This window comes from Syngnathoides biaculeatus, chromosome 3 (genome assembly GCF_019802595.1).
Source record: "Syngnathoides biaculeatus isolate LvHL_M chromosome 3, ASM1980259v1, whole genome shotgun sequence".
NCBI classification, from domain to species: Eukaryota; Metazoa; Chordata; class Actinopteri; order Syngnathiformes; family Syngnathidae; genus Syngnathoides; species Syngnathoides biaculeatus.
Genome location: NC_084642.1, coordinates 31677508 through 31705104, shown reverse-complemented (window position 1 = coordinate 31705104; position 27597 = coordinate 31677508).

The following is a 27597-nucleotide window of genomic DNA, read 5'->3' as shown; positions in this document are numbered from 1 at the left end:
AACCGTTGTTTACATATTAAAGTTTGGTGAAACACCCGTCATGCCACTTTTCTGCCAACATTGTAAGAGAGGACACAATCTTGGTCTGCACCCTGCATGATTTTGATGTTTGTGTTTTACAGCGGAAGATGGGCAAATGGGATGTCGAAATAAAATGCCTTGTGTCAACGTGCATCTCTCCTGTCATTGTGTACATTAGTGGGTGCAGCTGGCAATGCTCCAGACCCTTCTGCCCTTGGTGGGTGACAAACTCAGGATGTGGTCGCTAATAGCTTTCCTGCACCTGCTTATTCATCCCAAATCCTTTATTTAAAGGACGAATGCGGTTAACTCCTCCTCAAGCATCCTACTTCTCCTAAATCTCCTGACCTGACTGATTGAGTCATCAATACTGAGCCAAATGGTACTTTTGAAGTCCATCTATCTTGCACAGCATCACCAAAAGGCTGACCTTTTAAAAATGAAGGCAAATGCTGGAAGGATGCTATTTCTAAGGAAATGTATTTTCTTACTCCTCTAAAAACACAGTTTGCTGTCTGTGTGTATATGACGAGACTTCAGTGGTGGCAAACAATCTTGAAATAATGACAAAAATGTCTCTTACTCCAAAACAGCCAAAAACAACAACATGTTTAAATAGCTCTAAGATTGGCTTTGGCTTTGATTTGCAGTGTTTGAATAAAGGTCATCCCACTGAGGTTGTACACAATTTGTGACATGCAAGAAAAATTAAAGAACTTGAGTAATTTTGTCAAAAATAAGTAATATTTCTTTGAATTATATCAGTTACTTTATTACTTTGGGGTTCATGGGATAAAAACATGACCATTATTTGACCGATCAGCACTTGTAAAACTCACTTGAGATATGAACATGGAAAGCTTTTTATCCTATGAAAACCTTGGGAGTTTTTCACATTTTACTCGAGTAGGTTCCAAACCAATTGATTTATAAATTGTTAATGCACCACAAAGTATCAAGTAAAAAATGTACATAAGGGAGTGATAGATGTGTGTAACAGTGACTAAAAATACAACATGGAAAATAAAGGACCTGAATACGAAAATGTACAAGTGAATTAAGTGATATCAGAACTTAATAGGACTAGTTGTCACGACCCATCGGTACGGAGGAGGACGCAAATGCAAGACTCCGGAGACGCGGAGGCAGTTTGGGAAAAGTGTTTATTTGTTCCAAGGTCGGGGATCAGGCAGACAGTCAAGTAGAGCAGCGGTAACTAAGACGTCAGGCGTAGAGAGCGGGTCGGCGGGCAAGCAGCAGTCGGTACACGGGAGATCGATCAGAGATAGCTGGAGTATCAAAGACGTCAAGCTTATGGGGTTGGTCGGAGGACAGACGGAGGTCGGTACACAAGGGTTCATGATCAGGAATGCGGGAGTACGGGAACGAGGCATGGGTGGCGACGATCTGTCTGGGCTGGGTCCTATAAATGCAGGGGTTAATCACTGCCGATGAGGTGCAGGTGTGCGCCTCTTATCAGTGCAGGTGTGCGGGGACCCGCACAGCCAGGGCTCGACCAGCAGGACCATGAGTCAAGTGAATTTTTCATTATAGGTTTCCTTGCATGGTATGACGCCGTTCATAATTCGACCCTCAACTTGAAGTTTGAATGTTGACATGTGCCATCACTTGCCATTTTAACTTCCAGTTCTAACATTTGATCAACTATAGAGAACAATGTGGTGGAAGCTGAGAAAGGAAGAATGTTGTGTGGCCTTTCTGAAACAGGTGAGACAGGCTCTCGATGGACACCAGAAGCTCCCGGAAGACTGGACTACGACAGCCAAGGTAATCAGAGAGACAGACAGGAGAGTACTTTGTATGTCTTTTGGTAAGAAAGGGGAGAAGGAGACTTGGTGGTGGAACCCCAAAATACAGGGAGTCATACAAGGAAAGAGATTAGCAAAGAAGAAGTGGGACACTGAGAGGACTGAGGAGAGGCGAAAGGAGTACATCGAGATGCGACGTAGGTTAAAGGTAGAGGTGCCAAAGGCTAAACAAGAGGCATATGAAGACGTACACCAGGTTGGACACGAAAGAAGGAGAAAAGGATCTCTACAAGTTGGCCAGACAGAGGGATAGAGATGGGAAGGATGTGCAGCAGGTAAGGGTGATTAAGGATAGAGATGGAAATGTGTTGACTGGTGCCGGTAGTGTGCTAAGTAGATGGAAAGAATACTTTGAGAAGTTGATGAATGAAGAAAATGAGAGAGAAGGAAGAGTTGAAGAGGCAAGTGTGAAGGACCAGGAAGTGGCAATGATTACCAAGGGGGAAGTCAGAAAGGCACTACAAAGGATGAAAAATGGAAAGGCAGTTGATCCTGATGACATACCGGTAGAGGTATGGAAGCAATTTGGAGGGATGGCTGTAGAGTTTTTGACCAACTTATTCAACAGAATACTAGCGGGCGAAAAGATGCCTGAAGAATGGTGGAAAAGTGTTCTAGTTCCCATTTTTAAGAACAAAGGGGATGTTCAGAGTAGTGGGAACTATCGAGGAATAAAGTTGATGAGCCACACATTGAAGTTATGGGAAAGAGTAGTGGAGGCTAGACTCAGGACAGAAGTAAGTATCTGCGAGCAACAGTATGGTTTCATGCCTAGAAAGAGTACCACAGATGCATTATTTGCCTTGAGGATGGTAGTGGATAAGTACAGAGAAGGTCAGAAGGAGCTACATTGTGTCTTTGTGGATCTAGAGAAAGCCTATGACAGAGTACTAAGAGAAGAACTGTGGTAGTGCATGCGTAAGTCTGGTGTGGCAGAGAAGTATGTTAAAATAGTACAGGACATGTATGATGGCAGCAGAACAATGGGGAGGTGTACCTTAGGTGTGACAGAAGAATTTAAGGTGGAGGTGGGACTGCATCAGGGATCAGCTCTGAGCCCCTTCTGGTTTGCAGTAGTAATGGATAGGCTGACAGATGAGGTTAGACTGGAATCCCCTTGGACCATGATGTTCACAGATGATATTGTGATATGCAGTGAAAGCAGGGAGCATGCAGAGGAACAATTAGAAAGATGGAGACATGCACTGGAAAGGAGATGAATGAAGATTAGCCGAAGTAAAACAAAATATATGTGCGTGAATGAGAAAGGTGGAGGGGGAAGAGTGAGGCTACAGGGAGAAGAGATAGAGAGGGTGGAGGACTTCAAATATTTAGGGTCAACAATACAGAGCAACGGTGAGTGTGGTAAGGAAGGGAAGAAACGGGTCTAAGCAGGTTGGAACAGCTGGCGGAAGGTGTCTGGTGTGTTATGTGACAGAAGAGTCTCTGCTAGGATGAAGGGCAAAGTCTACAAAACAGTGGTGAGGCCGGCCATGATGTACGGATTAGAGATGGTGGCACTGAAGAAACAACAGGAAGTAGAACTGGAGGGAGCAGAAATGAAGATGCTGAGGTTCTCGCTCGGAGTGAGCAGGCTGGATAGGATTAGAAATGAGCTCATTAGAGGGACAGCCAAAGTTGGATGTTTTGCTGACAAGGTTCGAAAGAGCAGACTTCGATGGTTTGGACATGTTCAGAGGCGAGAGAATGAGTATATTGGTGGTAGGGTGCTGAGGATGGAGCTGCCAGGCAAAAGGGTGAGAGGAAGACCAAAGAGAAGGTTTATGGATGTGGTGAGGGAAGACATGAGGGCAGTTGGGGTTAGAGAGGAAGATACAGAAGATAGGCTAAGATGGAAAAAGATGACACGCTGTGGCGACCCCTAACGGGACAAGCCAAAAGGAAAAGAAGAAGAGTTTATCCAATTGTTTGTACACAATGAACACAATGTCTCTACAGAACTGTGTTAGTAATGATAATTCAGCAATTTAGAGCTGTGGGTAATTTTGACACCAGCGGTCTTTACCAGTGACCATGTCATGTTATAAGCACCAGTAACAATCTACAGAGCACCACACTATTTTGACGTTTTTATCAACAAAGTTAATCATGTAGTTTGATCAAAGTAAAAACGTTTGACAGGAGCCCTTTATAAATATATTCGGAACTGAATTAAAATCCCTCCTGCAGTGTGTGCAAACCTGGTGAACAACTACAGGAAACCTTTGACCTCTGTAATTGCAAACAAAGACTACTGTTCCAAATATCAACATTGGTTTTCCCAGGTGTTCAAATAATTATTTGCAGCTGTATCACACAAATAAATCATAAAAAAAAATCGTACATTTCTGGATTTTTCTTTTTAGATTATCTCTCTCACAGAGGACATGCACCTACATTGAAAATTTCAGACCCCTCGATGATTTCTAAGTGGGAGAACTTGCGATATAGCAGGTTGTTCAAATATTTATTTTCTTCACTGTATTTGTGGCCATCAGGAGACGTGGAAAAATATTTTTACCCTCGATAATTCGTCATCATTATGATAAAATAATACTCGTAATTTGTTCATTCCCATGTTTCTTCACATCAAGGAACTGCTCCACCGTTGGTTTGGAACGGTCGACCAGAGACTCCGATTACTACGTTCACACCAAATTAGCCACACGATCGAGAAAAATGAATTACATTTTAACTGACTAGTTAAGGATTTCACAAAGGAAAAAGGAAATAAACACATCAGAGTTCAGTTTCAAGCAAACCGAGATGCCTCTTCAAGCAGTCTCAGTTTGCCTGTTTGGTACACACCACGCTTTTGATGGCAACAATTGGCTGGCAGCATGTTCAGGGTTTACTCCTCTTCCTCCCCAAAGATAGCTGGGATAGGCTCCAACCTTCCCGTGACCCTTGTAAGGATAAGTGGTTCAGATCATGGATGGATAGATGGACGTTCACAAACAGCAGAGACAAACCACAAGGTTTATTTTAATGGAATCAAATGTGTATTTTCATCAATCTCTTTATTCAAAACATGCTTTTGTTCCTATTCTACACAATAAACACCTTCCCTTTTTTGCAACCACAGACAGGAGCATGTTCAGACAGCCAGCCACCCACCCACAACAACATCGCAGAACTCCAGGAGTATACAGAGACTGTCAGTGCCTACCGGTGGAAATGCATGGATGACGTTATGGTCTCTAGAACCATCTCAATCAGGGCCAATCAGAAGCCTTGGATGACAGGGGAAGTCCACATGCTCCTGAATGCCCGGAATGCTGCCTTCAGAACTGGTGAACCTGAAAACAGCAAGGGACAACATGTCAAGTTGGATCAGAGAAAGTAAGAGGCAGAACCCCAGGAGGATCAGATCAGTTATATATTTCCTCACTTTGAGGCCGACAACACCACCCCAGCACAGAAGATCCCTCTGCTTCCCAATGACAGGGTGGCGCTGCCATCTTCGGACAGCGTGCGCAGAACTCGACGACGTTCCTGCCCCTGTCCTGAGAGACTGTACGGATGAACTCACAGATATCCTCACAGACTTCTCCAACAACTCACTGAGCCAAGCAGTTGTTGAGACCAGCATCAAAGCAACCACCATCATCCCAGTCGGAAAGAAGCCATCTCCCTTCAGCTACAATGACTACCACCCAGTTTCACTCACTCCCATCATTATGGAGTGCTTCGAGCGGCTAGTCGTGAAGCCCATCAAATCCTCTCTCCCCAACACGCTGCACCCCTACCAGTTTATTTTTCGGTCCAACCACTCAACAGATGATGCTATCTTCACTGCCCCTCACTCAGCCCTCACCCAGCTGGAGACCAAAGAGTCACGTCACAATGCTTTTCATCGATTTCAGTTCACCATTCAACACCATCATCCCCCAGCACTTTCCCCTCAAACTAGACCAGCTGGGACTCATCAACCTCCTTGTGCAACCGGCTGTTGGACTTCCTGATGGGGTAACCCCAAGCAGTTTGGGTCAGCAGCAACACCTCCAACACCATCATGCTGAACTCTGCGGCCCCACAAGGATGTATGCTGAGCCCCCTCCTCCTCACTCTGCTGATCCACAACTGCACACCCATGTTCAATTCCATCTTTTTCATCAAGTTTGCAGACGACATGATTGTGGTGGGCCTCGTCATCAACAACAATGAGACACACTACACAATTGAGGTCAGCCCTTTGGTGATGTGGTGCAAGGGTAACACTCTCCACCTGAATGTAGAGACGATTAAGGAGATCATACTGGACTTCAGGAGAGGGCACACACAGCATTCTGCACTAACCATCAACAGTACTGCAGTAAAGCAGATGAGCAGTGGCAAATTCCTGGGTGTACAAATCTCTGAAGACCTGTCCCGGACCACTAACGCCACAGCACTGGCTCAAAAGGCATAACAGTGACTCTACTTTCTGCGGGAATTGAAAAGAATGAGCGCTCCAACTCTCATCATCTCCTTTTACAGAGGGACGATTGAGAGCATCCTGTGGACCAGCATCACCGTGTGGTACGGCGCCTGAACCACCCACTGCTGCAATATCTTGTAACACATTGTGAGAGTAGTGAGAAGATCAACGATATCTCTCTCCTCTCCCTTCTGGACATTTATAACACCCGCTTCACCTGCAAGGCCACCAGGATCGCTGGTGACCCCACTAACCCATCCCCTGCCTCTTAAAATTATTGCCATCAGTGAGGAGACTACAGAGTCTTCGGGCCAAAACCACCAGTCTCAAAGACAGTTTCTTCCGCCAGGCAGTCAGGATACTCAACTCCCTCTCTGCTTTGTCCCCATTATTATTATCATCCTTCCCTGGCACTAACCAGAGTATTCACCTTGCCCATACAGCACTGTGGACATTACCCACTGTTTGCAGGTCTTGTTAAATCAGAATCAGAATCAGCTTTAATGGCCAAGTGTGTAGAACACACAAGGAATTTTTCTCCAGCAGTCAGTTCTGCCCTGGTACGACATACAGAACAGAAAACAGAGAACAAAGAACAACATAGCAACAAGAACAAAGAACAAGAGACATTTCTGTTTATAGGAACTGTTCCTTATAAGACGTGCAAGATATAGTAAAGTGTGTTAACAAAGTCAATTGTGCAAAGAGAGCTGTTTAAGTGATGAATTGTGAGGTCTGCAAAATAAATAAAGTAAAATGAATAAATAAGTATTAATATATATATATATATATATATATTATTCACACTAATACTGATTAGACCAGCATGATCTGAGTGAGTGTCTGACATGGCACAAGGCAGAAAAAAGTAGGTTAGCTGATCAAGAATTTAACAACTTAACTGCCAGAGGGAAAAAAACGTTGAATGCCTGGTACTTTTGACTTTCATTCATCTGCATCGGTTTCCCGATGGAAAGAGCTGGAAGAGCTGGTTGCTAGGATGTGGAGGGTCTGAGAGGATCCTGCCTGCTCTGGACCTGGTTGGCGTTGCGTGCAAGTCCTTGATAGTGGGTAGCGTGGTGCCGACAATCCGTTCAGCGGTTTTGATTGTCCGTTGTAGTCTGAGTTTGTCCTTTTTGTGGCGGCTCCAAACCAGACTGTGATGGAGGTACAAAGTAATGATTGGACAACCGCTGTGTAGAACTGTCTCAGCAGTTTAAATTAATTAATGTACAAAGAACAAATTGAACCGTGCATAAATAATTTGTTGTTATGAACACCTAAATGAATAAGGTTCCGAAAGCAGTCATGAGGCAAAGGTAGCATACAATAGTTTCAATAACAAAAGGTATACATAAAACACAAGGAGAACAAGTAAACAAAAAGATCACATAACGTGCAAGTAGAAATTGCGTAAAGCACAATGCAAAGAAGATGTTGACAAAAAGGTCAGTGTGAAACAAACACTAAAAATCTTAACCTAAACTAAACAAGGTGGATTTAATTTGAATTAATTAATTAAATTATATATATATATATATATATTTTATTATTATTTATTTTTAACTCTTTAGACTCTTTGTAGCACCGTGGGTCTGAGAGGAATGCTATTTCAGGTATGTTGTATGTCCTGTATGTGTAACATAGCTGACAATAAATTTACTTGAAGTTTGAATTAAATAAGAATCGGTGGAAAATGCAGTGCTTCACTGATGGTTATTTATGCACCACAGTATTACCTGTGATTTGAACTCACGTCATCACCATACATAGGTTGAGAGTCAAGCGTACCAAGTGCTGGACTATTACATAAGGGTGCGAGGTTACCGGCCTGTGGCCGGTTTCCAAGGATTCGGAGGATTGAAGTAACTGCTATCACTATTGTCCAAACACTCCAAACTCTAGTAGCCTGTACAAATTACACAGTCTTTATTCAAATGGAGCCTGAAATTAAGGATTGATATTGCTGTGAAATCTCACTGCGAGCTGAATCGTTCACGTGGTATTGCCGGGTAGCAAGGCTTCTGGGGTTATCTCTTATGAGTATACCATAAATGAATCTAGCCTTGATACGGGCCTTGCAGAAATGCCCCTTCGATCACTGACATGAAATATTAGATTCTACTTTGTGGTTTTTTTTTCCTGCCATCATCCTTCTGCTTTGGCTCCATCCACCTCGTTTAGTTTGGGTTAACATTTTTAGAGTTTGTTTCACGCTGATTGTTTTGTCAACATCTTCTTTGCATTGTACCTTACGCAATTTCTACTTGCGCGTTATGTGCTCTTTTTGTTTACAAGTTCTCCTTGTGTGTTATGTATACCTTTTGTTGTTGAAACTTTCGTACGCTCCCCTTGCCTCATGACTGCTTTGGTAACCCTATTTATTTAGCTGTTCATAAAAAACAAATGATTTTTGCAAGGTTCAATTTGTTCTTTGTACACACTGAGCGAGTGTGATAATGTCTTTGCGTCCACAAGCAGCCCTGTCGACGACAATGTTAGACGTGAGGCCCAGAGGATGCCCTGCCGTCTCTTGACAACACAAAATGAAATCCTTATTGCCAAATCGGGGTACCAACACACAAGGAAATAACTACACTGTGTTTGAACTGCAAAATAATAAAATGGGGGGGGGGGCACCCTATCAAATTAGCTTTTCCTACATTTATTTTCCCCTCATCTACAGGAAAGATGGCATGGGAGGTGTATTGCATATACAATGAATCGCCAGGGAGCAAAATGAAGACCGCTTTGGATTTCACTGACAAAATACTGCTATAAATATGCACCCAAGCTATAAATAAACAAGCAGCAATATCCCGAGTTATGAATATATAACTATTGTGGCCCAAGGGATGGTCTCCAAAAGGGACAGCGAGCACTGATATTTGAATATAACTTATATTGAATTATTAAGGACCCGCAGACCTCTACCCACCGACACCTGTTTGGAGCCTGAGGTTGAAGTCAAATAATCACCACAGATTAAATGAACACCAATGACGAGGTTGAACTGCAGCAAATTTATTTCCCAAATTCCAGGCAACAGAATGGAATGGTGATTGTCAGTCCCTGACCCTGCTGGGGCAATAATTTAATTCTGGAATGACATGAATACAGATTTTTGCCACCACAGAATGAAATAGAATATGCAAAAAAGTAGGAGGACACCCCCCTCCCTCTTTGCAGCTACAACATTGTACATTTTTCAGGACTGATTCATCAAATATTTTTAAGAGTGTGTTTGTAGGATTTTCAACCTGTTCTGATGCATCCATTTGTGAGGTCAGAGGTGAAAAAACATGTTGGATGAAAGGCCAATGTGTTTGACAGCTATACATATATATAAAAAAACAACATTAACAAGCAGCATTTTACTCTAGACCCAAAAAGCAGAAATGCATGTTTGTTGGGTGTTTAAACAGACTTAAGGCTTTTAGAGCCTGCTGTGGAGCAGGTCTCTGGTTTTCCACATTAATCTATTCAGTTTTTCCTTGTCTGTGAACTCCATTTTGTTTAAGCACTACTCTAAGTATTAGGTCAAAACTCGCACCAGATGGTGTTTAGCTGATGGATAATTTTCTTGTCCTCTTGAGTTATGGACATGATCTGATTGTAAGATAGACTTTCATTTTCGACCTGAGATGTTTCAAAAACTATGACTTCTCACTCGAGAATCTTTGCTGTCACTAAATGTATTGCAATAAGACCATGACTTAGCCATTAAAGTCTTGTGCATTCTTTCTTCAAGAGATTTCTTTATGGTCATTACCTATTTGGAGTAAGAGTACTTCTGTTACCGTATTTTTGTTAGCGTAATACGAGTAGACAGTATATTGTCATATGCCTCTGCTAACCTCTGCCAACTTTTGTATCATCAGTAAACACCAGTGGGCTTGTTCCATATTTTTCTTTTTACATCATTGTGATGTAAACTGATCTTAATTTTGTCTCTGATACCAGATTCCTGTTCATAGTTTACCTTGATTGTTTAGTTATTTTAAATGCCATTATCCAACTATTGATGATGTATGACAGCAAGCTCATTAAAATACGACATGATCCAAACATTTCTGGCTCAAATTCTCAATGTTTGAAGAAAATGGGTACAGTTACAGTCTAATTTTTCAGAATCAACAGATTTTATGACTCAGTCATTTCAGTGCCAACTAAAATCATTACCATGCTGTTTCAAAATTTAATAGGATGATTAATAATTCTGGTAGCCTGCAGTTGGTATCTGCAGATCTTTAGAGTTATATTTTGCGATTGTCATTTTTTTTCTTTTTGGGAGAGGGGGGTTACTATTTTAGTTTCACAAGATTCATGTTTCTCTCGTCATGTATTGAACCGCTGACATCCATCCATCCATCCATTTTCTTTGCCGCTTATCCTCACAAGGGTCGCGGGGAGTACCGGAGTCTATCCCAGCTGCCAACGGGCAGGAGGCGGAGTACACCCTGAACTTGTTGCCAGCCAAACGCAGGGCACATTGAGACAAAGAGCCACACTCACAATCACACCAAGGGGCAATTTAGAGCGTCCAATTAATGTTGCATGTTTTTGGAATGTGGGAGGATACAGGAGGGCCTGGAGGAAACCCACGCAGGGACGGGGAGAACATGCAAACTCCACACAGGCGGGTCCGGGATTGAAGTCGGGACCTCAGAACTGTGAGGCCAACACTTTACCAACTGATCCACCGTGCCGCCTGAACTGCTGACATTAACGGAAAATCACAAACCAAGCTTAATGTGCAAAGGTACAACAGTATCAAGATTTTGTTTTAAAGCATAATGTGTGTAAAGGAATTTAAAAATACAAAAAAGTTTTTTTTTAAATTACTTTGCCAACAGTTTAAAGGTTGGTTCCATTCAACAGAACTTTATATAATGTATTTTAAATGTACCACTGATAGTTTTAGCCTTATTTTGTATGCTAATCCTCATATTTATTTTTAAAGGAACACAATCAAAAGTGTTCTGTTGGTGACTAAATTTAAAAAAAAAATGGCTTGCATTTCTCAGTGAAAATGATCTTATTACAAAGGAAACCACAGCAAGTTGGCTATAAAAATTCCCTGCAAGTGGGTAACTTCATATACTGAATTATCAAATTATCAGGAGTGCATTGTTGTCAAACAGGAAACAGTAATAAGGATAACTAACCAACGTTAAACAAGTCATATATTTCAGGCCAATTTGCAGTGTGTTACTTTCTCTTCTTATTACACCAACACACTTCCAAAGCTGATAATCAAATGATTATTCCATAAACAATGCTGTAACCGATTTGGTTAACAATGTCTCATTACTAGTGTATGAGCGTCATGTTTTCCTTGTGATAATGCAATTCGTCAAGGAGAACAGATGAGGGAGGGGTGAGAGCGCAGGGGTGGACTTTGTGGGGGAGGACAAAACATTTATTAATTTGCACGAAATGGGATTAGCAGCAGGGAGTTAGAGGCGGCGGAGTTTCTAATTTTACTCTTGCCCCCGTGCGCTGATGGTAAATGGAGATTTGTCACACTCCACTTGGCTGGCTCCCCAGCTTGATGAGCTGTCTCCCCCGCCTAAATCTCTCACAATGGCCACAATGCCAGCGCTCACATCACTGCCACAGCCCCACTGAGATGTGATGGCGGTGGGAGGAAGTGTCATCAGGTGTCAGATTTCACTGGTGACACTGGATTGAAGCGTGAGGGTGAGAGCACGCATGATTTTCAGCTCCTTCATATGGAGGCGCCATGGACAAAAGTGGTGACGATCCCCCATTGGACAGTTTTATGCTTTCAACTTCACAGTAACAATTTGGGGAAGGGGGTGACTATGTACAAAGCAAGGTCCATAAAGACTTGGTTGAAGGACTTTGGTGTGGAAGGATTTGAGCGTCCTGACCTCAACCCATCGAACACATTCAGGATCAGTTACTTCTTTTAAATACTGTATTCATCCTATGCAGGTATGAAAGTCTTATAGTTTAAAATACATTTGTAAGGAGACAGATGAAGAAGAAATAGCTGCATTGTCCATTGAGTTCCTTGCAATCAAAACAAGCCAAGCAGACATCCTCCTCAAACAAATTGATTATCAGTATGTACAATGATGTTCGCAATTTTGGAAATCAATTAAAAAATGTTATCTCTCTCCGGCCATCTTTGGTAAAACTGTTAGCTGCAGTTTGCGTTTGTTGATTGTGTCGTACTTGCAGATCATTGCACACCCGAACCTTGGGACCCACATGCACACAACAAAGGAGTGTGCTGAGAAAGAGGAGGAAGAGAATCAATAACATTGTCATATAGCCCTTAAATCAAAAGCGAGTTGAAGACCTTTTTTTCCCCCTGTGAATCTATTCCTTGTTAAATCTTCAGATTGTTTATCCATTTGCTTAAATCCCTCCACGGATTTCTCAGGTCATTCAGTTCGCAAGGCCACAGGCTGATTAAAGGGAAGCCACTGACACACACACACACAAACACAAACACACAGGGCACACAGCTCTTGCCTGGCGATAAGGATCCCAAGGTGTCTGACAGCGAGGTTGACTGCCGAGTGTGAGGGAATTAGAGGGATTAGGGGGTTATAGAGTAGCGTGATAGCCTCCGGGATGGCGGAGGGATTAGCCTGATTATCTTTCCTTCTCCCTCTTCCAGCCAGGCAGGCCTAGTCTGGAGCTGCCAGATGTGGCACCTTAAGACGGAAAGAAGCAACCACAACATGAACAGAGGAGGTGGGACCTTATAGCGCAAAATATGGGGAGAAGGTGAGGCGAAGTGAGTGTGGAAAGCTGAAGAAAGGACATATCAAGTGAGTCTGGGATGCTTTTTACAGCCAGCCAGCAAGAAAAGATAAATATCAGGTAGGAAATTGTGTGGGAAGAGCTCAGCAAGGTAATAATAGCGTCACAAAGGGATGAGACAAGAAGCAGAAAGAACTCCCTGTTGCCTTGCCTTCACTCTCCTTTCCTCCAGTGCACATTGAATCCTTGCTCACCTTAATGTGGGATTTCATTATGATGCTGCTCTGAGCTATGGAAGAAAATATGTCACAAGGATTTGAATTAAAAATCACACTGAAAATTTTGTTGTCAAATTCACATTATTTCAAAGTGATCACATTTTCATTAGCTGTATTTTGGTTTAACTTTTCAATGTTCACAAATTCGCCATATAAAAAAAATGAATGTGTTGGTTAAATTTGTGTGTCCGCTGCTTGTTCCACACACATGTATCTACACGCAAAATGAGTTTAATACACTATCCTTATTTATTATATGCTACCTACACGAATGAAAATTATACTTTTATACGCAGCCAACTATCTCTAACAATTGCTAAACTAACCTAGGGAAAATAAAAGGGGCCTTCAAAGGGAATGAGGCCCTTGTAATTTCACTTAGTATTCAGTGAATTTTTTTCTGAAATTTTGTAGTTGAAATACTTGTTTGAAGGTTAACATACTAAAATCGCTTTGTTTCAGCCTTTTCACGCCAGCCAGTCGGGAAATGGAAACATGTGCCTTGATTGCTGCAATATTTTGTCAAAAGCCTGTCACTAACATATTCTGAAAACAAATTGTAAATAAAAACGTAAACGTCTCGCATATAAACACGTGTATGTATAATCAACCAAGCATCAATACCTTAGCTCGTGCTTTGTCCATTTGGCCATTTTCATAGATGAAGTCAAAGAGCTCCATGCAGGGCGCTGGCCTCTCCAGCATCAGGACAATCTCTTGGTTCAGACTGTACCAGTCGTAAAGAGAAATAATTGCTTTTCTTCGTCCAATATTTTGCATGAGCATCACCTCAAAGGGGACCTCAAGATAGTTGCCGTTTATAAAATGACACTTCCGCACGTGTGTCTTTGGGATGTGTTTGATGGCCACATGTTGGACACAAATAACAAACGTTTCGTCAGTGTTGCTACAATGATGACCTGTGTAGGCTAATGTATGTGGCACGTTACTTTATAATTTCAGAAGAGACACAAAACACTTACCAACAAGCCATCCGTTTTTCTGATCCCGCCATAGAATTCTCCATTGGCTCCTTTCTGGGTCAGTGACAACGTCTTGTACTTTTGCTGGATTTTTTCTTTGGGAACAAAGACAAAGTCACTTTAGTTGAGATGAACATTTCTCATTTCATTTCCCTCATGGGATCAATACAGTGTTTATCCATCTCTTAATTTATCCATTAAAAACCGAACTGTGTCTGGTCAGCTACACAATTCAGGAATTCATGAAAGTAGTGTATGATTGTCAAAATACCCAAAACATGTTCACGATGTTAGTGTACAATCGCTCATTCAGCCATTCTCACAATGACGAATGGTAGTGGCATGTTTTTCAATGAAAGGAAAGTTAATGATGTTGATGGGTACTCAAGAAAACTGTAACAGAGCCTTGAGCAAGCTGGATATCAAAGTCACAACATGCAGGTTTAAATGCATCCACTGTTGCAGAACACAATGTCCAATGACAAATGTTTTGCTAAAGGAAAAAAAAAAGTTTGTTTTCCTACAATGCATTTCCTAGTATTAATCAGTATTAATTTCATGCAGTTTCTTGCTTAGAAGGCCTCGTCATCTTTCAGTTGTAAACGTCAGAATGACAAATGCTCGTGTTATTGTATACTGATGAAACAACCAAATTGCTTAGTCATGTTGTGAATATAATAGTATACTCCTGAGGCCTGTTCTGATGTTAACTGTGGCTAAAGTTTTGATGAAAAATATTCTCAATTGTATGTTACACCTTAATTTATATGAAAGATTGACTGCAATATACTGTACAAAATTCACAATTATGGTTTTATTGTTTGAAGTTGGACTATAATGTGGTGACAAGTCAAGTCTTTGCAGAAGGGAAAAACTAAAAATGTAATTTCTTGTGCATTACAGTGATCCTGCATTCTTGCATCTGATGTTGGCTGTTTGGCCACATATTCTCAATTCAATTGCAACGAATAGCTTCTTTTGTAAAGGTTGATCATTGGGTTTTCTAATGCGTCAGATGTTACATTTTGAAGACAAAAATGAGAGAAATGGGGGGAGGGGAGTCCAATTGGAAATCTTTACAAATACAGCATGCTTAATATATCACGACAATTTGTTCAACCATTTTAAATGGAAAAATTTATAGAGTGAATAAATGCCTAAATCATTTGCATGGATGCACCAAAACACCCGGTTCCAGCACGTCAGGTATTGTGTTACTGGTCCTGCCCTGCCCCTCCACTCTGCTTGTCCTCCTGGATTTTTAATACAGTCCACACACTCATCCCCCTATATCTTTGAATGCACCACATACACCCATCTCTGGGGGAAGGTGGGTCACAGGTGGGGTGGTATGCCTGTTAGGCAGTCGTGCCTGAATGTCCTGCCCCAGTTTTGGGTGTATCCCGGCTCCTGCCTATTGACAGCTGGGATAGGTGCTAGCACTCCCGTGACACTCGTGAGGATAAGCGGCCTAGAAAATGGATGGATGGATACATATGCTTGTGGTGTCATACAAAACTGTCATGTCACGCTGCAATCATCGATCCCAAAGGGCGTGAAACATTGGTTACCTTGCAGAATGGTGCTAAATTCAGTTAAACTCATTAAACTCATTTTCTATGTTGCACCATTTATTACTTTACCAAAAACATGGATGAAGATAAGATGAAGTTTTGCCTTGGCCCTTTCCTTTTCCTTTCTTTCCTGTATACATTTTGTGGATGATATGACAAATCTTATTTTGTTTCCCCATTTTACACGCTGTGTCCTATAACTGTTTTAAAATATGAAACTTTTTTCATCATGTCAATGCAGTTTTCACAGGCTACGAAACCAGACAACCAGCCTATTTTAAGACACCTTTTACTTTTTTTTTTAAATTCTCCATGTCACTCTTGGTCACACAACCTAAGTATGTATGCTGAGACGGAAACTGAACCGTTGCATCTTATACTGAAACCCACAAACCCAGAAACCACAAGAAGAACCCAGAACTCTCCCCACTTGTGCACTACAACCGTTTATTCTTTGAACACTGACCCAAAAGAATGATCTTAAAGTCTGCACTTTGCACCCTCTTCTTAAAATTTTATTGCAGCTGTCGTGAAGGTGTTAAGTCAAGTGCTTTATCTGATTTTTCCGCTGTGTAGAAGAGAGATTGTTTCATTCCGGATGTATGAAGCAACAGCTCTTACCACCACATGCACTTGTGGGTTCTTGTATACTAAACTAGCTCACAGCGACACAGGAAGTAGCAGCTGAGCTGCTCGACAATTCCGTTGTGGTGAAGCACGTAGATTTTTTTTTTTTCCGTGCAGTTAGTTTGTGTTGGTGTGCATGTCTATCAGCAGCCTTTGTCGAGGGTGTAAACAACATTTGGTTTTGTCTTCAAACAGTGGCCAACATCGTGGTTGTGTGCACAGTCGGCAGACACATTCCCACAGGTTATTGGGTTAAGGTGCGTTCTCATGGCAACTCTTGATGCGTTGCATTTTCTTATTCCATTTAGTCACGATCATGGAATAAGTACGCTCCAAACAGACAAAAGCCTAAATTTCCCTTTCCCTGTTCAATATATTACTCTGGTCTTTTCTTTTCTGGGGTTCATAAAAAAAGATCATGTTATCAAAGTTACACATCACAAGTCAGTGTCACATGGAACAACCGCAGACAGGCACCACAATCTGAACCCTCCTTTTCACGCTCGTTGTAAAGTTAGCCAGCATGGTTGTGTCAGTTCTGGTGGCCCTCAGAATGGCGTGTGAACTAGGGTTCACTCCAAATAATGATACAACTTTCTTCTAAACATTTTCTGAACTCTACAGTCTTTTTCTTCTTTTTCTTTCGAAGGTTTTGAAGGGGACGAAGGTTTCTGGGAGCTGAGAAACACGCAGTTGCAGCTCCTTCCAAAGATTTTCTATAGGGTTTAGGTCTGAAGACTGGCTAGGCCACGCCATAACCTTGATATGCTTCTTACAGAGCCACTCCTTGGTTTTCCTGGCTGTGTGCTACGGTTCATTGTCATGTTTAAAGACCCAGCCATGACCCATCTTCAATGCTCTGACTGAGGGAAAGAGGTTGTTCCCCAAAATCTCACAATATATGGCCGCGGTCATCCTCTTCTTAATACAGTCCAGTCGTCCTCTACTGTGTGCAGAAAAACACCCCCAAAGCATGATGCTACCACCCCCATGCTTCACAATAGGGATGGTGTTCTTGGGATGGAACTCATCATTCGTCTTCCTCCAAACACGGTTAGTGGAATTATGACCAAAAAGTTCCATTTTGGTCTCATCTGACCACAAAACTTTCTGCCATGACTCCTCTGTATCATTCAAATGGTCATTGGCAAACTTAAGACGGGCCTTGACATGTGCGGGTTTAAGCAGGGGAACCTTCCGTGCCGTGCATGATTTCAAACCATGACATCTTAGTGTGTTGCCTACAGTCACCTTGGAAACGGTGGTCCCAGCTCTTTTCAGGTCATTGAAGTCAAGTCCTGTCATGTAGTCCTGGGCTGATTCCTCACCTTTCTAAGCATCAGTCACACCCCAGAAGGTGATATCTTGCATGTGGCTCCACTCCAATTGAAATTAACCGTCAATTATAGCTTCTTCCATTTTTGAATGATTGCTCCAACACCAAGCTGCTTTATTTGTGTGATACAGCTGCAAATAATTATTTGAACACCTGGGAAAACCAATGTTGATATTTGGAACAGTAGTCATTGTTTGCAATTACAGAGGTCAAAGGTTTCCTGTAGTTGTTCACCAGGTTTGCACACACTGCAGGAGGGATTTTGGCCTACTCCTCCACACAGATCTTCTCGAGATCAAATAGGTTTCTGGGCTGTCGCTGAGAAACATGGAGTAAGGTGATATCTTGCATGGGGCTCCACTCTGATTGAGATTGACAGTTATGTTTAGCTTCTTTGATTTTCTAATGATTGCTCCAACAGTGGACTTTTTTCACCAAGCTGCTTGGCAATTTCTCCGTAGCCCTTTCCAGCCTTGTGGGGTTGTACAATTTTGTCTCTGGTGTCTTTGGACACCTCTTTGGTCTTATTAATTGTATGGGGTGGACAGGTGTCTTTATGCAGCTAACGACCTCAGGTGCATCTGATTCAGGATAATACATGGAGTGGAGGTGGACTTTTAAAGGCGGACTAACAGGCCTTTGAGGGTCAGAATTCTAGCTGATAGACAGGTGTTCAAATGCTTATTTGCAGTTGTATGATATAAATAAACCGTTAAAAAATCATACATTGTGATTTCTGGATTTTTCTTTTTAGATTATCTCTCTCACAGTGGACATGCACCTACGATGAAAATTTTGGACCCCTTTATGATTTCTAAGGAGGAGAACTTGCAATGTAGCAGGATGTTCAAATACTTATTTTCTTCACTGTAAAATACAGAAATGCAGAAACAAGCAGGAATAGGAAACAACTTTGTATGAGCACACATTAGAATATTAGTTTCGCTCTCCTGAAGATGCATGAATACATAGAGCACATTTTTCCAAACTTTGACAGCTGTTTCACACCCCATTCTGTCATTTTAGCTGCAGTCCGTTCCAGAAAAGCCATGATATCTACTGCTCCTGAAACATTAAAATAAAAATAAAAACAAAAACAAAAAACAATAATAATGCATAGTGCTCACTATGAAATCATATAAAGGAGATGAGCTCAAAAATGTGGTCAAATATGCGCCTGACTCATATGATTACAAATTCAGGATGTGTTGGATGTGCCAACACTTTAGGTGGTGATATTGCATATTACAAAATAATACCTTGGAAAAAATGAATCCAATATCTTAGTGTCTTTGTGCATGTGTGTAGGCCCTACTCCATCTTGCTAAGAAGTCCTGTCCCAATCACCTATAATAACAATGATACATTGTTATGTATTCTTTTAACTCAATCAAAATTTACTGTGGGTTCTCACCCTGCCTGTTTGGGTGGTCCAAACTGAAGCTGTCAGCAGGGCAGGTATTTTACTATGGTGGCATTCAAATGGATTGGTTGCTGGCTTAAGTTTGGAAATCACACCGAAATGAAATGAAATGAATGAGTATCAGGTTTGGGTCTGTGTGGATCCTTTTTTCACCCCATGTTGATTTTACTGCTTTGCTCATTTGTGTGATTATCACAAATAATTTAAACCTGAATACCACCCCTAAAGGCTCCAATAGACTTTCTATCTGAAATAATCTTGAAAAATTCTGTCTGTGGATTTCTGTCACGTATGCTTTATTTGTGCAGATCTACTTGTGTGTGTGTGCAGCAAGAGAGCGAATTGAGCATTAAATTTAAACATGTGACATCACAAGACAAAATTGCAGTGCAGACAAGACCACCCATAAACATCTTGGCTTCCTTCTGACTGGAAGCAAACTGAATTAGATCCTGTCTCAAAAATTTAACCGCAGAGCTCTGAGAAGCTACGGAAGAAACAGATGCATCACGTGGCCTTTTTACTGTTTCGAGAATATATTAACTCTCATGGAAGTTCTGTGTTAAATTTCAGATTAAAAACAACAACAACAAAAAGACATTGAAATGAAAGGGAAACTGCACATTTCAGCATGACGTGCACTTAGAGATCTTTAAATCTCTCTTAAATAGACAGGGCGCCTTATGTGCACACAGAGGTCCATCATTTGTTGACATTGTTGTGACTTGTCCAATGATGAACACATGAAGAGACTGGTTATGTTGTTAGCATAATGCTAGCACATGTTTTAGCATGTATATAAACTGGCATATTATTGCAAACACGAGGCAGTGAGGAACAATCACATTTCACATCTGTAAGCAGAAGAAGCTTTACATTACATTACATTAAAGGGCCACTGACAGGAAAAGCATGATTGCTAGTGTGTTTTTAAAAATAAAAAAAAGGCAGCCGGAATGGACTCATTCATTTTTTCACCATACAACATGATTTTGACGTATATGGCTTTTTGTAACCCCCACCATGAAAATCCTCTTGAGGGATTTGTTTTGGAGAAGAAGCAGGAAGTGATGTTATCAGCTGGAGCCCACTCAGGCGGCCTTGTGCGTTTATACCAGCTTTACCTGCAGGAAGGTACAGTAGCTCTTTGTTCCTTTGTGTTAGCCAAAATGTGCTCATTGTATTGCTGGATATTGTTTGAAAACTCAGGAGGATGGATTTACTCTTCATGTGTTTCCAAAAGACCTGGTTTGTTGTGAAAAATTTATTGCACAGGTGCAAAGGACGAGAGCTTTGTGCGTTCCAAATGACAGGTAGGTGTGTATAGAGCTACTAAAAAATATAATAGCTGGGGGGGGGGCATAATCCTCTCAGAACGTAACAAAAGATCCACGTACGTAAGTTAGCGGTCCCAAATGTGTCGATATGTGCGTCGGCACCGCGTTCATGGCCAATCATGGCTTCGGCCGAGGTGGCTCATCGTGGCACCGAGCCGGGCTGCTTTACGGCATTGTCGTCGCTCGTGGCTGAGCACACTACATACTGTCATACATACTGTCACAGAGTATTTTGTTAGTTAAAAGTGATCCGCATATCATATAAATATGGCTCGAAATGATGATGTTATATTGCCCTGTCACTTCACTCGATCGTGAGATGTTCTCTTCTTTAAAAAGAGCTTCAGTGTCAAAAGGGGCATCTGAAAATCTCTGTTGTGCCTCTTCCATAGCAGGTGTGATGTCTGCTGATGACGTTGCAGGCAATATGGCTACCACTTGGATGTCGAGTGAGACTTCTAGAACTTTGCGCATGGATGCCACTCTCTCTGCTCATATTAATTTTTTCGTTGAGACCATGAAGTGAATAAAGTCATATGTATTTTTCATTACAATATCTATTTTAGAATGTTTATAGGTATGTCCGTGGCCCTTTAAAGATGAAAGCGGACAAAAACATGCATGTGCCCCACAGCAAGCAAAAATTATCTACTTAATTTGTTAAAAGTGAATGACCAACTGCCTCAGTGCAACACTTGGTATACGATTATATTGTGCAAAGGAGGCATTCACAATGTGTAGCGTGTGATAGCCTGCACCACTAATTCACCGCAACAAAGTCTATATCTGCCACAACGTGTTTGGTTGTTGAGTTTTTTTGACATTGAAATGCAAACATTGAGAAAACAAAAGTGGACAAACAAGTTTTGATATAAAAGTATCATTTAAAGACATTGCCATGATAAGGAGGATATCAATGTCATCATAAATGAATTATAAATCCTGTTTTTAAAATAAACTCCTCCGCTAAACTCCCAGCCACTGCATCTTCAGCTCTGCTTGCAGTGGCGAGTAGAAATGACATTTGGGTATAATGTCTTCACTTATTTTTGGGGTGTGTAGACTAAGGTAATGGAGATACTGTCTGATCCACACTGAGTGTGTGAGCTTTTTTCATGCGCTAACCTGACTCAAGATTCATAAATCTTTTTTCCATTAATAGAATGGAGAATATTGCTACAATCTACAGGGCTTGCCTCTTCCTGAATACCAGGGAAGCAATAGTAACAAGTTTTGTGACACGATTATTGATTTTAATGGATATGGTCACTGCAATTGTTGTCCTGCTTGGACTACTCTTATGAGTGGCTATAAAATACCAGTGGGGGTATTGCCTGGATGATTTCCATGTATTGCAATCAGAATTTATGTATTGCCCCATTACCCAGCTTTCCACTGGTTACTCTTGCAACATGACCAATTATTTTCACATGGTTTACCCTCATAAAACCAATAATCTGGTGATTTAAAGCCTTGGCAAGGCTTCAGGAGAGAGGCCTTCCCCTTTTAGATTTCAGACTGCTATTAAATGAGCTTTCCAAGAACAAATTACTTCTGGGTTTGGCGAACGAAAAACACTGAGGCGGGCATCCCAGCAGGCTAAAACATTTCAAAGAAATAGAAGCATGTGCCGAGCCTGAAACATTCCTTCTGACTGTCCTTTGCGTATCCTTTCAGTGTAGGAGTATGTCTTTATTGTGTTCCTGGAGATGGATGACTTTTGAAAGTGGTGCTGCAAGACGGGGACTCATCACCCTATTGCCGATTTACCGGTAGAGGAGAAGACAATAACTAACAACTGCTCTGATCAATTGGAGGAAAATGAAGGCCGGCATTCAATCAAAGAAATTCATTATCTCCAAATATGGAACAACACATATGGTTTCGTGTATGAACAAACAGGCTAGATAACGGATCAATATAGAGCTTTTCATATCGAGCTCTTAGATTTTGCCTTTAGTTTTCCTACACTGGTGGTTGCGCTGTATGCTTGTATCATAGAAGCAGTTGAAGTCCAGTGATGTTCCTCAAACAAAAAAAAAAAGGGCTACTCACACAGCCCTATAGAGAAGGGAGGCTTTTTTGGGGTTCTTCAAAGACGTTGGTCAGTCCCCTTCCAGTGGTTGTGTAAAGATGACTGCTATTTTTGAAACCTGGGGTCCATTTGAAAGTCTGGTGTTTTTTAGTTGTGGGGATTTACTAGTCAAGGGACTTTTTTTGTAATGTGCCTTTTAATGTGGGTAGCATGTTCAAATCAAACCAAAACACACATATGTTCACATTAAACATGTAATCTGAAGGAACAGATCCACGCAGCGAAATTAAGACTCACCCAAGCAAGTACAAATACGTTTGCTCACAGACATCACTTCAAATATGTCTGGCAATACACACACACGCATGTACACAGTGTGGTCCGACGTTTGGCTCCCAACTCTGTAATGAAGCTTTAGTGAAGGTCTACCGAGGAGGCTGGAGTAGTCGGCCAAGACGACTTGCGGTCTCATTCAGACAACCAGCACGGCTAAGTGGGTTGGCTCGGTCTCAGTGCTCAGTCAGTGGGTGGGATGGTCCGGTGATCTCATCCGGCACAGCAGAGGGTGGAGAGGTTTGAGGAAGGTTTGGTCTGATGTGGTGATTGTGGGACACCATGAAGACCTGCCATTTATTTGCTGCCACAAAAGGGCAAAGGTGGCGTCCGCGTCATCTTCTGGCTTGCTGAGAGTGGAGGAAATGCTGACAAAACGTGACATAAAGGAGACGACACCTATGCTCGGTTTACGCACCTCCTCCACAATGACAAACTCTCAAACACTTTGAAACAAAGTGGAAGTCAAGGCCATTAACACACTTTCCACTGGCACACCACAAATACTAACACATACACGAACACACAAAACTCATAACACCCAAAATACAACATGGCAACTGAATATAACCAGGCCCAAGGCAGTCAGCTATGGCAGCTGGCGTCAGCAGGTGCTGACGTTGGATGGGGCCTTAAATTCTATCGGCTAATTTGATGACTCCTGACATAGTGTCAGAGGAGTAACAGAGGCAGAATGTCACCCACTGAAATCAGAGTGCACACCTCAGACTCACTGTCCACGCCACTTTATGTTGATGTCCCAACAGATTTTTGTTAATGAGGCGACCTGCATTGGCTGTGTGTACACACACTAACAAAAAGGCACTAACGTGGTCAATTAATGTTGCGTGTTTTTGGGATGTGGGAGGAAACTGGAGTGCCCGGAGAAAAGCCACACAGAACATGCTAACTCCATAGAGGGAGGGCTGGGATTTAACCTGGGTCCTCAGAACTTTAAGTGCACAAGACTTTAAGGACCAACAGATTAATTTGCACTTTGTAGATGTGTAGCCCATGGGATGTGAGGGAACTGATTTTATTGCTTATCATGGCATGAATGGAACAGAGTCATTTTCAGTTTGGCAATGGTGAGAATATAAGCTCTCCATCTTGCAATTGTCAGTGGAAGAAGAAAGGAGAGAAGTGGTTTCTGTTTATTGATTGTTGTAGTAAGGGTTGTCCATCAGTAACAAACATTTTGGAACTCTATCCATCCATATTAGGGTTGCAGGAGCAGGAACTCAGCTGGCATTTTGCGAGAAGTACCGGACACCCTGGAGTGGTTGCCAGCCGATCACAGCATTTGTAAAATGTACCTTGTATATTCAATACCATATGTAATTGATCTATTTGTGGCAATTTCTCGTTGCTCGTGTCTTGTTGACATAACGAGCATGTCTGTACCTTACTTCCCACTCAATTGCTCAGATGCACCAGACGAGATGACATTTGGCCTGCCTTACTTTGTCTATTACGCCTGTCAGAATAAATGGTCACCGAGCAAATTTCCTCTTGCCATTTCTCACTTTCTTGGAATTGCTTTGTCTATCTTTTGACTGTGATGGTTTTCTCGCCTCGTTTTATGCTCCATTTATGCTGATGGCTGAAATGACATGGCTGTCGCTTTTATGAGACTATAATTGTATATTTCAAAATGACTTGAAGCAGACATCGCCAAAGATGAAGAGCAAGGATAAGATGGAGAGTAGTGGTGGGAGGGAGTATGTGTGTGTGTCGTCTCTCCAGTGCTCTATGTATTTCCATCAGAATTGATGACAACCTCAAGTCAAGTCGAAAACCTTGGAGAGCTTGTCAACATTTCATGCAAGTTGGAGAGCATGAGTTGACTTCTATTGGAATTATATTTTAGTGTAGTTATGTTTTGCAGTTTTGAGGCATGGCTGTTTTATCCATGTAGTAATCTGCAGGAGGGTAATTTAAAGACACCATTTCCCATAGTAAACATAGCATTCACGGCCCATGTGGCAGCGCTGACTGCTGTGTCACTGATTTCGGTGCCAACGAAAATGCATGTTATTTAACGTTTGTGTGGGGAGATTTAATTAGAAACCGGCAGGTGCTTTTAATTCAAAAGTCCAAGAATGAGAGGTGAAGTCAAAAGTAACAACAAATGATGCCTTTTATAAATGAAAAAAAGTCAGCGAAAAAAAACTGTTTTCTTAGAGCGACTTTTGTCTAATTCACTCTCTGGAGTCTGCCAAGAGCAGCTCCGTGTTAAGTGGCTTCTTGAGTTTATCCAGTGAGGTCAGAGAGAAAATAAAAACATCACGCAAGGCCTACAATTACAGCCCTCGAACATGACAACCGTCTGTTTTTGTGCTTTTGACTGAGGGCTCGCTTTTAATGGATGGTTCAGCTGCAAGACAAACAAACAGTCATCGGGTTAGCGTAACCTCTGTCTTTGACTGCAAGTCAGGCCCTGCCAGTGAAGACAGCCAGGGAAGCTGAGCTCTGCAGCAGAAGTAGCTGTGGTTTTGGTGGAAGGGTAAATTACAGTGCAGAGCAAAATTGTGGTTAGTATGCAACCTACTCACACACACTCACTTTTATGTCGCTTTTCAAACGTGCGCACACACACCCACACACGCACACACAAACAAACACACATTCAGTCGGGTGTATACTCAACTACTTCGTGAGAACTTCAAAAAAACAGTCATCATAGGCAAATAAGCCACAGTACATACACTTACTGCTAATAAAACCAGGTGTACCTAGTTGGAAAAAGTCCAAGAGCTCTATTAGAACTATTGCTGTTATGTAAAAGTAAAAAATGATCACTTTTAAATTCAGAGGGTCCCGTTAATTTTTTGAACAACTGATACATTTGCAAACTACTTTAAATGACTTCAAACACACTGACTCTCTTTGGGGAAAGCTTCAATTTATAATAGTTTAACAGCCTCCAAACACTCACCGCATTAACATAGCTTTTCAGTTTGAGGTTTTAACAAAATTTTAAAAATAATAATACAGTAATCTCATATTAAATGAGAAGCAAAGGACTTGAATAAGTAAATGTCAGGTTCACCAATCAGACATTCATTAAACAGGACAAAAAAGGAAGCAAAGACACGAGTTCAAGTCTCGTGAGAAGAGAGGAGAGGAACTGTGTCGTACAATTCACCACTGCACTCTCTGATTATCTTCTCCTCAGCACCTCTATTTTTTTTATTTTTAAGACGCCCCTTATTTACATGGATGTTACAAAAAGGAGACGGCAAGCAAAACAGTTGGAAACAAGGAACAACACGTTTGGGAATACAACAACATCCACACAATGCAAGAATAGCTGCAAACAGCTATAGAAACTAGGACAGAGAACACCAAATTTTTACATTTGCCAAACTCTTTCTTTTTTTTCCCACCACTCAGACCTGGCTGATGTGTTTACACCAGAGTGCTCCTTCATCTTGTGGTTCAGCATGTGGAGGCCTTGAATGGCCCTTGTACGTGACCCATCAGGTGCTGTGATATTTGGAATAAACAACACTGGTCACTGAACATTGAGCAGTCGGCACCCTTCTCGGCCAGGAGCATGTCGACCGCTATGCGGTTCTGGAACATCATGAGTGAGGTTGCAGCTGGTTGTTCCCTCATGGCAATAAAGCCTGCTTCCGTATAATTCCTAGTTTCTGTACATTGTAATGTATGTAGTTGATTCTGTCAACTTTTTTATTCAGAGTTATCCATGACAAGATGGTTTCCCATCCTGCAGCAATCTCGTTAACCAACTTATACTTATCTGGTATGCCGTTGGGATGCCATTTGCTATAATGTATGTCAGATCTCCATCTTTCCAAAAGGACCTTCGCCTTCGGGAGAACCCAAGGGGAGGTCCAAAGATGGATGCGGCCAATTGTATATCCTCTGCTTTGGATGGAAACAGAGTCACAGATAAGAGCAGTGATACCAATGTACACGTTCCTGCTGCATTTATCAGTGTGTCATAAAACTTTTGACCAACCCACCACAACAAATCGCTGCATGGGAGCAGTGGGGCAGTTTACAGATGGATTTCATGACACCATGTTTTGTTGAGACTTCCCACCTTAAAATCTGTCCCTGTAAAGCTAACACAGGAAAAATTACCAAATGCAACATTAGTAGAAAATATCAGTTTATCATTTACTGCCTTAGTTGTTGGATAAACACTTTTCCATTTCTGACAAGTGGTGTTGGGAGTTGTTTTAGTCATTACCTCCAGGGTACATTGTGTTGGGATTTCTGTTGGAATGACACGCATTAGTGGCCCAGGGCCCATGCATGTGATGTAACTATAATTTACCTTGTTAGGTGAATTCTCCATTAATAACAACCAGTTTTGTTTCCTATTTGTAAAAAACGATAATCATAATAATGAAAAAATGTTCCTCAGGCTTTTTCATTTAAAATACTCCCTGCATAGTATACGTACTCTTTTGTATGGCATTCAGGTTTACGGTAGCATTAAATTGGCAAATGGTGAGAAGAAAGTGGGGGTTTCCTTTAGCATAAGCCCATAGATGGAATCCCCAGCAATTAGACTCTGCCAAGGAATTGAAAAAGTGCTGAACTGATTCACTGGGAAGCACACATGGAGTCCTCCTCTCATGCCTCGGTGACTCCCGCATAGTTGTTAACCAATGTTATTTGAAAT